At 36.9% G+C, this 12023-nt stretch overlaps 1 long non-coding RNA gene across 2 annotated transcripts; it reads right to left on the reverse strand.

Moving 5' to 3' along the window:
- Positions 1 to 9265: 9265 nt before the first annotated feature.
- On the reverse strand, positions 9266 to 11798 carry LOC148783767 (uncharacterized). 2 transcript variants are annotated; one of them, XR_016046357.1, is made up of 4 exons: positions 11371 to 11798; positions 9801 to 9881; positions 9649 to 9711; positions 9266 to 9552 (listed from the first exon to the last, which is right to left on the reverse strand). It is a non-coding gene; the product is annotated as an uncharacterized LOC148783767 (long non-coding RNA). The 2 variants fall into 2 exon arrangements; XR_016046359.1 differs by lacking the exon at positions 9801 to 9881 and having other exon boundaries at positions 9649 to 9800; positions 11371 to 11789.
- Between the last annotated feature and the right edge of the window lie 225 nt (positions 11799 to 12023).

The raw sequence follows: 12023 nt of genomic DNA on the forward strand, positions 1-12023 counted from the left end.
AGGGGTGTTAGTGGGCTGGTTAGCCATATGGCACGGCTGAAGAGTAAAGAATAAGCGAAGAGTGGTTTTGCAGTGCTGGGTCAAGCATGGCGTGCATACCATGAAACATTAGGGACACAATTAGGGCGGTTATCGGGTGTTGTCGACCCCGAAACATTTTGGGAAGACCCGACCCTGCCTCCCAGGCACAAAAATATTGCTTACAGGCGTTTGGGCCCTCAAAATTTGTCGAAAGAACTTCGCCCGGCTAAGGCCAGCATTTTTTTTGGTGCAGTTGGTAAAAGTGTGCTACGTTAAAATTTAATTAAGCCAGAGTTAAAAGATGACACGTGTTGCAAAAATAAGCCAAAGTAAGAGGAGAGAGTTGCCTCCAGAAAACGAATAAAGAAAAATGGGAAAAAGAGATGCGGATAAAAAATGTTTAGAGAGAAAAAAAGATATTTATGGAAGCTCATTTAAGGTAGAGGAATAGGGAAAGGTGGACAGAGAATGCGTGTAGAGAGAGACTTTAAAATAAAATATATATGGATATGGAGAATATTGAGATTGAAAGATTAATGCATGATAGATTTTAGGAGAGATGAAAATTTTTTATTTAGGAGAGATGAAATTTTTTTATAGAAGCTTATGTATTTGAAAGAGAGATAGGGAAAGATAGAGAAAAAGAATGTAGGGAGAGATGTGTAAGTAGTGACTTGAAAATGAAAGATATATATGGATATAGAGAATCTTGAGATTGAAAGATTTTAGGAGAGGTGAGATATTTTTTTATGAAAGCTTATATGTAGATGTGAGAGAAAAGGTACGAGAGAGATTTGCACAGCCGAATATAGGAACAAGTCAAATAGAGGATCACTAAGTGCATTGAAGATATTCTCTCCACATTTATAACTAGGGAAAATTACAAAAGACCCCTCAAACCACACTTTTTATGCAACTTACCCTCGTCTAAGTTTTTCTCTCACTTTTTTCTAAAAAACACACTTTCTATGCAAATACTCCCAAGGGAAAAAGTTCATTTTTTCTAGACGGAAATGCCATTCCTGTACATAGAAATCAATTTGGCCAAATTTGATGTTAACTTTCGGAGCTCATTGTCAGAGCAAACCACCGTAGTGCCAGAGTGCATGATCCACTACCGGAGCACACATACACAGTGCTGGAGCGCTGTGACTCTAGATTACACTACTGGAGGGCACTTACACAGTGCCAGAGTGCATGATCCACTACCGGAGTACACATAGACATCACCGGAGCGGTGTAGTGTTGCACTGCCAGAGCGCATGATCCACTGCCGGAGCGCACATAGACAGTGTCGGAGCGTTGAAGTGTTGCATTGCCGGATCGCACTTGCACACTGCTGGAGCGCATGATCCACTGCCAAAGCGCACATAGACAATGCTAGAGCGATATGACTCCAGAGTGTTATACTGCAGGAGCGTACTTACACAGTGTCGGAGCGTACTTACACAGTGCCAGAGCGCATCATCTACGGCCGGAGTGTACATACACAATGTTGGAGCACTGTGACTCCAGATTCCACTGTCGGAGCACACTTACACAGTTTCGGAGCGCATGATCCACTGTCGGAGCGCACATAGATAGTGTTGGAGTGATGTGACTCTAGAGTGTTGCACTGCTGGAGCGCACATAGATAGTGTTAGAGTGATGTGTCTACCGGAGCGAAATCTACTGCTTGAACGCACATACACAATGCCGGAACATTGTGACTCCAGATTCCACTATCGGAGCGCACTTACACAATGCCGGAGCGCATGATTTACTGTTGGAGCACACATAGACAGTGCTGGAGTGTTATGACTCTAAAGTGTTGCACTGCCGGAGCGCACTTACACAGTGCTGAAGTGCATGATTCACTGTAGGAGCGCACATAGACAGTGTCGGAGCGCTGTGACTCTAGAGTGTTGTACTGCCGGAGTGTACTTACACAGTGCCAGAGCCCACTTACACAGAGAAGAGAGATGCGTGGGTAAGATAAAAGTAAGGGAGGGTAGTTTAGGTATTTTTTTATATTTTATTTGGTTGGGAGGTATTTGCAAGTATTTTTGAAAAAAAAGTGAGAAAAAGTTAGGTTGGGGGTAAGTTGAATAAAAACTGTACTCTTAGGGTTTTTTGAAATCTTCCCTTATAATTATCTTGAAGTCAAGTTTCTTTAGTCGAAGAGGAAAATTTAGCTTGTGATTACGGTTGAGATATCAAGGGGTCAACATTAGGGTCTACAAGGGCATCCGTGATCATTGGCTACAGTGTAGTAGTTGAAGGAACATGATAGAACATTGTGTGCACAGTTACGCTAGGATTTAACTCAAACAGAACTTTCAATTGTCTTCATTCAATGTTTGCACCATCAAAAATGGTTATGCATCGGATGTGCTTCTCTGCTGAAAGTGAAGGTAGTAGACCAGCCAGGATGCTATCATGCGAAACTTGCAACAAGAAGTATCAGAGAAACTGCTTGAGATCTTGGGCAAATCACAATAACTTTTTTTTTTGTGCTTTTGTCAAAAAAAAAACAAAAATTTGTTGGTACACAATGTAAGTACCATCGATAGAGCCGAGGAATCAAGGATGGAGCTACTTGTAAAAGCGATCAAGATAGCATAGAGAGAGAAAAATAAGACATTTGGTTGTCCAATATGTTACCTTTACCCAATATCTTGAAGGAGGGTTGGATTATTCACTCAAAATGGGGCTTTCATTGCGAGGGACTCATCATTATTCTTTCCAAAGTTATCAGTAGTCTAAGACAATCAAATATGTATAGAAAAATACATATAAATATGATTTATAATTCATATATGGCAATTGCTTTATTCATATTTTTTAAAATTTGAATATTCAGATTCTATTTTGTCAAACTAACCCTTATTTTATAATTAAAGTAGAATATCGTAACTATATCTTAAAATCTATACATATTATTTCCTCACCTAAAATATATCTCTCATGCTAAAAGAGAGAGATTCTATATCCTACTTGAGGAGAAAGATAGATAGGTGTTTGCAATATTCTTATCTTGTTTTCATCCCAATTTAGATAAAATAAATAGGTTTAAAAGTCGTGCCCCTCTCAACTCTCATATAAAAAAATAATGGGTATTAAAATTTTCATTTTTCATGCAACCACTCTAAAATACGTACACTATATTCCCTGTGTTTCATATTTTTTATTTTTCATACAATTTCATCTTTTTTTCTTATTTTATTCGTCATGCTTTATGGTTTCATTTTGAGTTTTCTCAGTTCGTTAAATTTTGTTTTTAAAAGTGCTATGGTTGTCTTTTGTTATTTAATGTATAATTTCTTATTTGAATTTTTTGGCTAGTATTACTGATGCCTTGATTCTGGTACAACATAAACAAGGTGTTTTCTTCAATGGACATATTTGTGGAATATGGGTTTAAGGGTGTAGCCATGGTGTTTAAGGGTGTAGTATTTGGGCAAACATTAATTTTGTTGGTTTTCTCTAAATTGTATTAGTGGCAAATATTTTATAAGTTATATCGAGTTTGTTACTTTTAACAAGAAGCACAAAGGACACTGCTGTGAATTTATAACTGAATTCACAGCAGTGTCCTTTGTGCTTCTTGTTAAATTCCTCCAATATCAGAAGTCTAATTCTATTTTCAATATCAACAAGACTAGGAATATGAGCATAAGACACTAAATCAAGAAAAACAAACTTCTAAATTAATGAATATGAGCTCTCTCTCCTCCTTCCCCCCCCCCCAAAAAAAAAAAGGAACAACTTTCTCCGTCTATAAATGTCCAATGCCCCAATCTATTACGAAGAAGCGATTAGCGTGCATCCAGAAAACATCTCTCTATGTGTAATATCTTAAATTCCACATTGAGAAATACACTCCCTCTAAATCAGTCTAAATATATTCAACAAGTAGAAATCATAGAACAATCTAAGATGTATTGAAAATGCATTAGAAGTGAATAAAAACCCTTGGAAAAATTGGCAGTAAGATATCTGCTTTTATATGAATCCATGACAATACATTGTAACAGGTAGACACCAGAACCAAAGTGTGTAATATGAGATGAATCCCAATCCAAAGAAGAAGAAAGAATCCTAGAGAGAGACAATAAGACATCAAAAATATCAGGTCGAGAACCCAAATCTTGTGACAGGCAGGTCTTAACCTGCTGAGCTATGGTGAGTGCCAAATTCAAAGGGTAATCCTCTCCCAAACTGGGATCCATCATGCTCCTAAGCTTCTCTCTGGCATCTTCTCTCTAGCAATGGCACTATGACTGTTGACAAAAGCACATCCTTTTCTCTCTCTTCATCCTTCTCCAAAATTACTCTATAATCTGAGCTAAAATCGTTTATAGCCTTCTGCAAATCCTCGAACTTATACACTGTAATTGGATGGACCCTCTGAAAATTCAAATTTGGAGTAATTATCAGATGCCACTTTCTTGACAGGAAGTAAGATATGATCATTTTTACCCAAAATTTCAGTTTTCTTATCCATTGAGGTTCTTTTTCGTCGAGCTAGGAACCAAACCAAAAGCCCGCAAATGGAGTTCAAATCTTCCTATCGATTTGCTTATGCCCAAAAAAAATGAAAAACGTCCAACCACAATGAAACACCAATTCCTTCCCTGAGAATATGGATTCAAATCTTCCTATTAGGGTGCACAAATATGGTTTTATAAAGTGAAGCTACTGTTGAAAATTAGGGCTCTTTTGTATACAGAGAGCTCCATTGGAGCAATGGGGGTTTTGTAAATGGGGTACACAAATATAAACTCAATTTTTACTATAAATCTGAGTAAAATACAAAGAGATGGCATACCTTTAGAGATTGTGAGTTGTAGAGAGCCACAGGGAAGTCGAGTGGCCTCCTTGGAGCGAGGGGCAAGAGAGTGGCAGGTAGCTTGGTTTTCGTCTCATCAGCGAGCAGGGGCAAAAGTGGTAGGGAGAGATGGGTTCTTCTCAGCAGTGAGGAGGGACGAGGGGTAAGAGAGTGGCAGGGAGAGAGGGCTTCTTCGCAACAGCCAGGAGGGGCAAACCAGGAGAGACAAAGAGAGGGCATTTACTTTTGGGATAGAAAGGCAGACCCCTTTGTTGTTTATTTGGAACAGAGAGAGAGGCCTTCGTTCAACTTTGGAAGAGAGAGAATCGTCCTTTTTTTAAAAAGCGAAGAGAGAGAAAGAGTCATGCTGTCAGTACGCCCGCAAACTATCCATTAAGAAATGCTGCCTTTTCGCCCCCCTTTCCTACTGCATCACGAACCGTCGATTTAGCAATCCTTCATCGTGATCGTTGGGCACAGCTGAAGCACATGCGCGAGCGGGCTAAACCCATCCTTTCCCTATATATATATATATATATATATATATATAAGATTTTAAAATATTTCAGGTTTTAAAATAGGCGAATATTCTATTCTACTATATGGAACCCTGTCTCTCTCTCTCCCTCGCTCTCCCCAACCAACTTCCTTTCCCTCTTCGATTACACTATGTAATCTTCCATTAAGTGAAAATAATTTACATGCTAATTAACTAATACTAATTTTCATGCTTCGATCAGCTTGATTTCATTCAAAATTCCAATAGTTTGAGAGCCCATGCATTTGATGTTTTTATAAAATTCCAAAAACTTAGAACTACAAATACTCTGTTTAATTTGAATGGTTCCAGACAACCAAATATTTGAACTAAATACTATATGATTTAAATTCTCCAGAATTTTCATTGTTTTCCAAGTTTATTACCTAACACATCATACCTATTGGTTTATCAAAGCAAGCGCATACATACATCTATATACACATGCATATACATACACATTGATACATACATAGTATTTAAACATGCATATACTTTATGTATGAGTTTGAATTGCTAGTTTCTCTAGTAAGCATGTATTAGATAACTTTATTGTCATAAGCATATGCATCACATAAAGAAAATTCTACTCCAACGTCATACATTAACCTAGAGGCCACTTCATCTTTTGATATGCCTTCCTCCAAGAAGATGAATATGCAAATAATACATATAGAGAAGTGTGATTAATAATGTAAATATGTGATGAAAATATATCAGATAATTTTAAACGGAAACCAAGAACCACTAACTTTCGAGATAGTATATTGCAAATGATAACATATCAGTATTATTCCTAAGGATCACTCACTTGCAAGGCAATTTTTTTATTCATAATACCATATTGACATGCAAAATAGTTTGAACATCACAACACGGCACAGAGAGAGAGAGAGAGAGAGAGAGAGAGAGAGCAGTCAAAAAAGAAAAAAAATTTAAAAAATATATTCAATATTCTTATAGATTGCCCTCCATATTTTCTTTTTGTTTTGAATATTAGCCCTCACTATTTTTTTGTAGCATGTATTGTGTTGAAAGAATGATAAGGAGAACTTCCATGACCCGTTCAATTAATAGATAAGTAACATACCTAAAAATACAGAAAAAAAAGAGAAAGCAAACAAATAGAGAATGTACCTTCAACATATAATATATTGGCAACCAATATCTTCAAGATATTAGCAACCAATATTATTTAAATAAAACAAACTCATTAAAAAATCACTTGTGCCCCAACAGTGATGCAAATTCTATCTCATATGCCATTTGCCTTGATGAAGTAGTAGTGACCTATTGGATGAAGCCTACTCATCTTCCAACTGTGAGTTTGAAGGATATGAATAGAAAAAGCTTAACGCTTAATTAATAAAAAATGAATAAATAAAAAGATCGATATCATAATTTATAGACCATGTTTGCAATCTGATAAATTGCTTGGGGGTTTTCCCTCCCAAAGTATCAAGCTTTTGTTGTTAGAATGTTGTATCTTGGATTGAGAGTTTGACAAAGAATCAATGGCTATACTGCTTTGAGAGGGACCACTTAAATTCATGGACATCATCATATTTAACTGACATAAAATAAAAAACCAACTAATCAACTCATAGATCACCTCATATTAGACAGCAGGTTAAGACCTGCCTGTCACAAGATTTGGGTTCTCGACCTGATATTTTTGATGTCTTATTGTCTCTCTCTAGGATTCTTTCTTCTTCTTTGGATTGGGATTCATCTCATATTACACACTTTGGTTCTGGTGTCTACCTGTTACAATGTATTGTCATGGATTCATATAAAAGCAGATATCTTACTGCCAATTTTTCCAAGGGTTTTTATTCACTTCTAATGCATTTTCAATACATCTTAGATTGTTCTATGATTTCTACTTGTTGAACATATTTAGACTGATTTAGAGGGAGCGTATTTCTCATTGTGGAATTTAAGATATTACACAGAGAGAGATGTTTTCTGGATGCACGCTAATCGCTTCTTCGTAATAGATTGGGGCATTGGACATTTACAGACGGAGAAAGTTGTTCTTTTTTTTTTTTGGGGGGGGGGGGGGGGGGGGGGGGGGGAGGGGGGGAGGAGGAGAGAGAGCTCATATTCATTAATTTAGAAGTTTGTTTTTCTTGATTTAGTGTCTTATGCTCATATTCCTAGTCTTGTTGATATTGAAAATAGAATGAGACTTCTGATATTGGAGGAATTTTGTCAGACATATTCATCATCTTTCTGATGGGGTTATTAACCTTTGTATGCCATCAAATTCAAGTCTTTATATTTATTATTATTTTTATCACGACTCATATTATCTAAAGTTTGCTAGAAATGCAAAATCCTTTTAGCTAATGTGAATTGTGGTTATATTGACACTATGTTAAACACAAATGTGCAGTTTGCTTCTTTAATTAACAAAAGAGCTCATTCCTCTTTTTAGATGGAATATTTTTTATGGATTCCCAATAACATCTTTTCTTTTCTGTACTATCTAATATTGAAACTCCAAAGATTCAATTTCACTGAATTTGACAATAATGAAAACTACTTTTCCTTCTTTCGGATGAATTTTATGATTTCTATTAGGTGTGTTACCCATTGTTAACCATCTCAGATAAATGGTCGTTTAAGAATAGTTGTGGTAATGAAGTTTTTAATATATTAATTATGACTTCTTTATAGAATTGATATCGACAACCAATTCCCTCCAAGGGCTTGTAAATGTAAACCAGGATGTGGTCGGATGCGTGTCTTTATATCAAAGACACACGGTAACTACAATAGGCATTTAATTGTTCTCTATCCTTTATGGAACAACAATGTTCAATTTAGTATATTTGTACATAAATGTAATTTGGAACTATCTCTCTATCTCTCTCTCATCAAATATTCTTAAGTGGTTTAAATCTCTCTCTCCCTCAAGGGTTACTGTATTAATGAGAGACTGCCTGGTACTATGATAAAGCTGGAATACCATTGTCAAAGGGAGAGGTTCTTTTCATTGCCATTCTAATTATCATCTTTTGTGCTTAATTCAATCTTGTTCCTGTTATAGATTTTCTTTATTTGTCATCATGGATGTTTGTTTCTAACACCACAAATTTGTGCTGATGTTAATGTTTGCATGACAAATTCAACTTATCCGAGTTTAATTTTGAATCCATATATCATATTCATAATAAGCATGGCCAATTTGTTGCCACAAAAGTTATCAAATTACACACTACATTTTGCCGACTCGAAAAATTCAAGAATATGATATATGGATCAGAGATGCTGTTAACTACAAAAAGATTCAATTTGTTATGGCCTTCTTCTGTCTTCATCACAATGTGAACCTTGTGGTTCCAATATGCATGGGTTTAACTGCCTCTCTCACTTAAATCTTAATCCATCAACTTAGAATGATGTTCGTGTGCCCCTCCTTGCGGCCTCTCTCTCTCTTGTGTGCATTAAGCTTAAGGGAATTAGATTTTTTCATTCATTTCCTTGTTTGCCTCCAAACTATCTTCTTTTGGAGGCAAATATTCAATTAACATAGTAGTGTTCTTGAAATGGTAACAACACGGTCTTCACAGCTCTAAACTTGCCACATTATTTAGATGTTCATTCTCCATCTTGGTTGGAAATATAGTTAGTATATTAAACTGCAAAAGAAATCATGTAATCATTTAATCAGTAATGGAAAACATGATTCCACTAAATAATGAGGAAACTTTATGTTCCTGTAGAAATTCCATTGCCCACGGTGTATTATCTCCAATGAGGCCATGAAAATATCAAGAACTCGATAACAATTGAAAGCTACATATTTACACGTCCATCTCTCTCTCTCCCTAGTGATACTATATAGCATCTGATAACAATTTGGCTTACATTCTACTCATCTAAAAACCTTTCAAAAAACAAATTGACCAATTATTGCCATAGTGATAATACATTGTATTTGATAACTGCAATATTATGTACAATTCATCAACTACCTGCCAAATGGGGTAATCCATTCATATAAAGATCATTAGTCCAGCCCATTGTCAAATAATGGTTCGCTCTTTGTACCCAATCACCTTACAATAATGCCAATAGTTTAACACCAAACTTAAAAAAAAAAAAAAAAAAAAAAAAAAACAGCAACATAGCCCCCCTCCTTTGAAGTTGTTTCATACGAATTTGTCCTCTCTGTCTAAGACATCAAATACATTATGATGAGTGACAATAGTATTCCAAATGAAATTACGAATATGAATTTACACGCATATAAACATGTTTTGCTTCTTACCGTTGAAACACATATGCTGCCTTCTTATGGGTCTAAAGCTTACAACGTATTTTGTCCTTAGCCCTATAAGAGGAAAATAAATTCATATTTTAGCATTTCTTGGCTTATGTTTGGCGAGCCACAACCACCATCCGGGATTTCATCAATGTTACCTGCATTTGGGTATGTGCTAGATGTCACACCTACTGGATTTGTGGGATCGATCTCAATTTTTTGACTTACCCAATGTGATACTGCCAAAAATACATGTATTTAAACAATCATCTTAAGAATACCAATCATATTTTCCTCAACCGACCTTGCCACATGCAAAAATTGTAACAAATGGATACTACATAATTGTAATATAAACTCAATGCAGCAGGGGTAAAAAAACCCAATGGCAAAAAAAAAAAAAGAAAAGGAAAAAGGAAAAGAAGAGGAAGAGTAAGTGATTCATAGCATCAGATGCCATATGAAGATATTGGACTTAGACAAAACACATGATATATCAAAGTGTATAAAAATAAACATTCAGGAAACTTGTAGTCTCTCTTGCTTAAGGCATAATTCTAAGTAGATACATAAACTAATTTCTTTAAGCTTAACATCCAATTTATACAACATCATGAATATCTCTTTCCTTTGGGGTCAACAACCACTGGGACTGAAACCAATTAAGTAATCAATTCGTTACCTTCGACCAAAGATAATGGAGTATTCAACAACCATAGGGACTAACATGATAGCATATCGTGATATAGAAGAATATCAAGGTACCACTACATGAACACTATCATGATAACATATCGTGATATAGGAGAATATTAGGTTATTCTCAATTGCCAACAATAATATTAAAGCCTACTTGGTTAGGTAAATTGATCACTACAAATTTGTAGTGAATATCGAATTAGGGCTCTTTTGTATATAGAGAGCTCCATTGGAGCAATGGATGTTTTGCAAATAGGGTGCGTAGATATAAACCCAATGTTTACTATAGATCTGAGTAAAATACTCACACGAACACACACACAATGTCTCTCTCTCTCTCTCTCTCTCTCTCTCTCATCCTATCGATTTGCTTATGCTCAAATCTTCCTATTAGGCTGCATAAATATGGTTTTAGAAGTGAAGCTACTGCTGAAAATTAGGGCTCTTTTGTATACCAAGAGCTCCTTAATGGGGATTTTGCAAATAGGGTTCACAGATATAAACCCAATTTGTACTATAAAACTGAGTAAAATATATAGAGAGGGCGTCCCTTTAGAGATGGGGTGAGCTGCAGAGAGGCATAGAAAAGTCGAGCGGCCTCCTTGGAGCGAGGGGCAAGAGAGTGGCAGGGAGCGAGGGTTTCGTCTCAGCAGCAACTAAGGGCAAGAGTGAGTTTTGTCTCTGCAGCGAGCAGGGGCAAGAGTGGCAGGAAAAGAGATCAGCTGGATCGGCGATTTGGATTGGCTGAATTAGTGAAGAACTGGTTAAAAAAAAAAATCAAATAGGGGGGATTTGGGGGAGGGGAACCCGATTGCCCAACACTTCAATTTGATACAAATTGATCATTGATGCATTTACTCTTTCAAGAAAAATGAAAAAATACAACACCCTAATTCTAGTTATGCTTAGGGCAACAGCAAATTCTATGAAAGCACACAGTTTTCAAAAGCATAAAAATTGTAAAACCACTCACTTCAGAAAAGATAAGCCGCCAAAATTAAAGAGAGAGAGAGAGAGAGAGAGAGTTACCATCAAAAGAGATGGAGATAATATCCAAACCCCAACATGATTATACGCTGAATTACGATCCACTGAATCCACAAGAGTGGGTTTCATCTCATCAGCAAACAGGGGCAAGAGTGGCAGGGAGAGAGGGGTTCTTCTTAACAGCGAGGAGGGAGGAGGGGCAAGAGAGTGGCAGGGAGAGAGGGCTTCTTCGCAGCAGCCAGGAGAGGCAAACCAAAAGAGAGAGAGAGAGAGAGAGAGAGAGAGAGGGCGTTTACTTTTGTTAAGCGAGGAGGGAGGAGGGGCAAGAGAGTGGCAGGGAGAGAGGGCTTCTTCGCAGCAGCCAGGAGAGGCAAACCAGAAGAGAGAAAGAGAGAGAGAGAGAGAGAGAGAGAGAGAGAGAAGCAAACCCCTTCGTTTTTTATTTGGAACAGAGAGAGAGGCTTTCGTTCAGCTTTGGAAGAGAGAGAATCATGGTTTTAAAAAAAATGAAGAGAGAGAAAGTGTCAGGCTGTTAGTACGCCCGCAGACAGTGTCAGCTATCTATTAAAAAATGCTGCCTTTTCGTCCCCCTTTCCTACTGCCTCACGGACCTTCTATTTAGCAATCCTTCATCGTGACCGTTGGGCGCAGTTGAAGCACATGCGCAAGCGGGCTAACCCCATCCTTTCCCTATA

This window comes from Amborella trichopoda, chromosome 1, assembly GCF_054954075.1.
Source record: "Amborella trichopoda isolate Santa Cruz 75 chromosome 1, AtrichopodaSantaCruz75HAP2 v2.0, whole genome shotgun sequence".
Taxonomy (NCBI): Eukaryota; Viridiplantae; Streptophyta; class Magnoliopsida; order Amborellales; family Amborellaceae; genus Amborella; species Amborella trichopoda.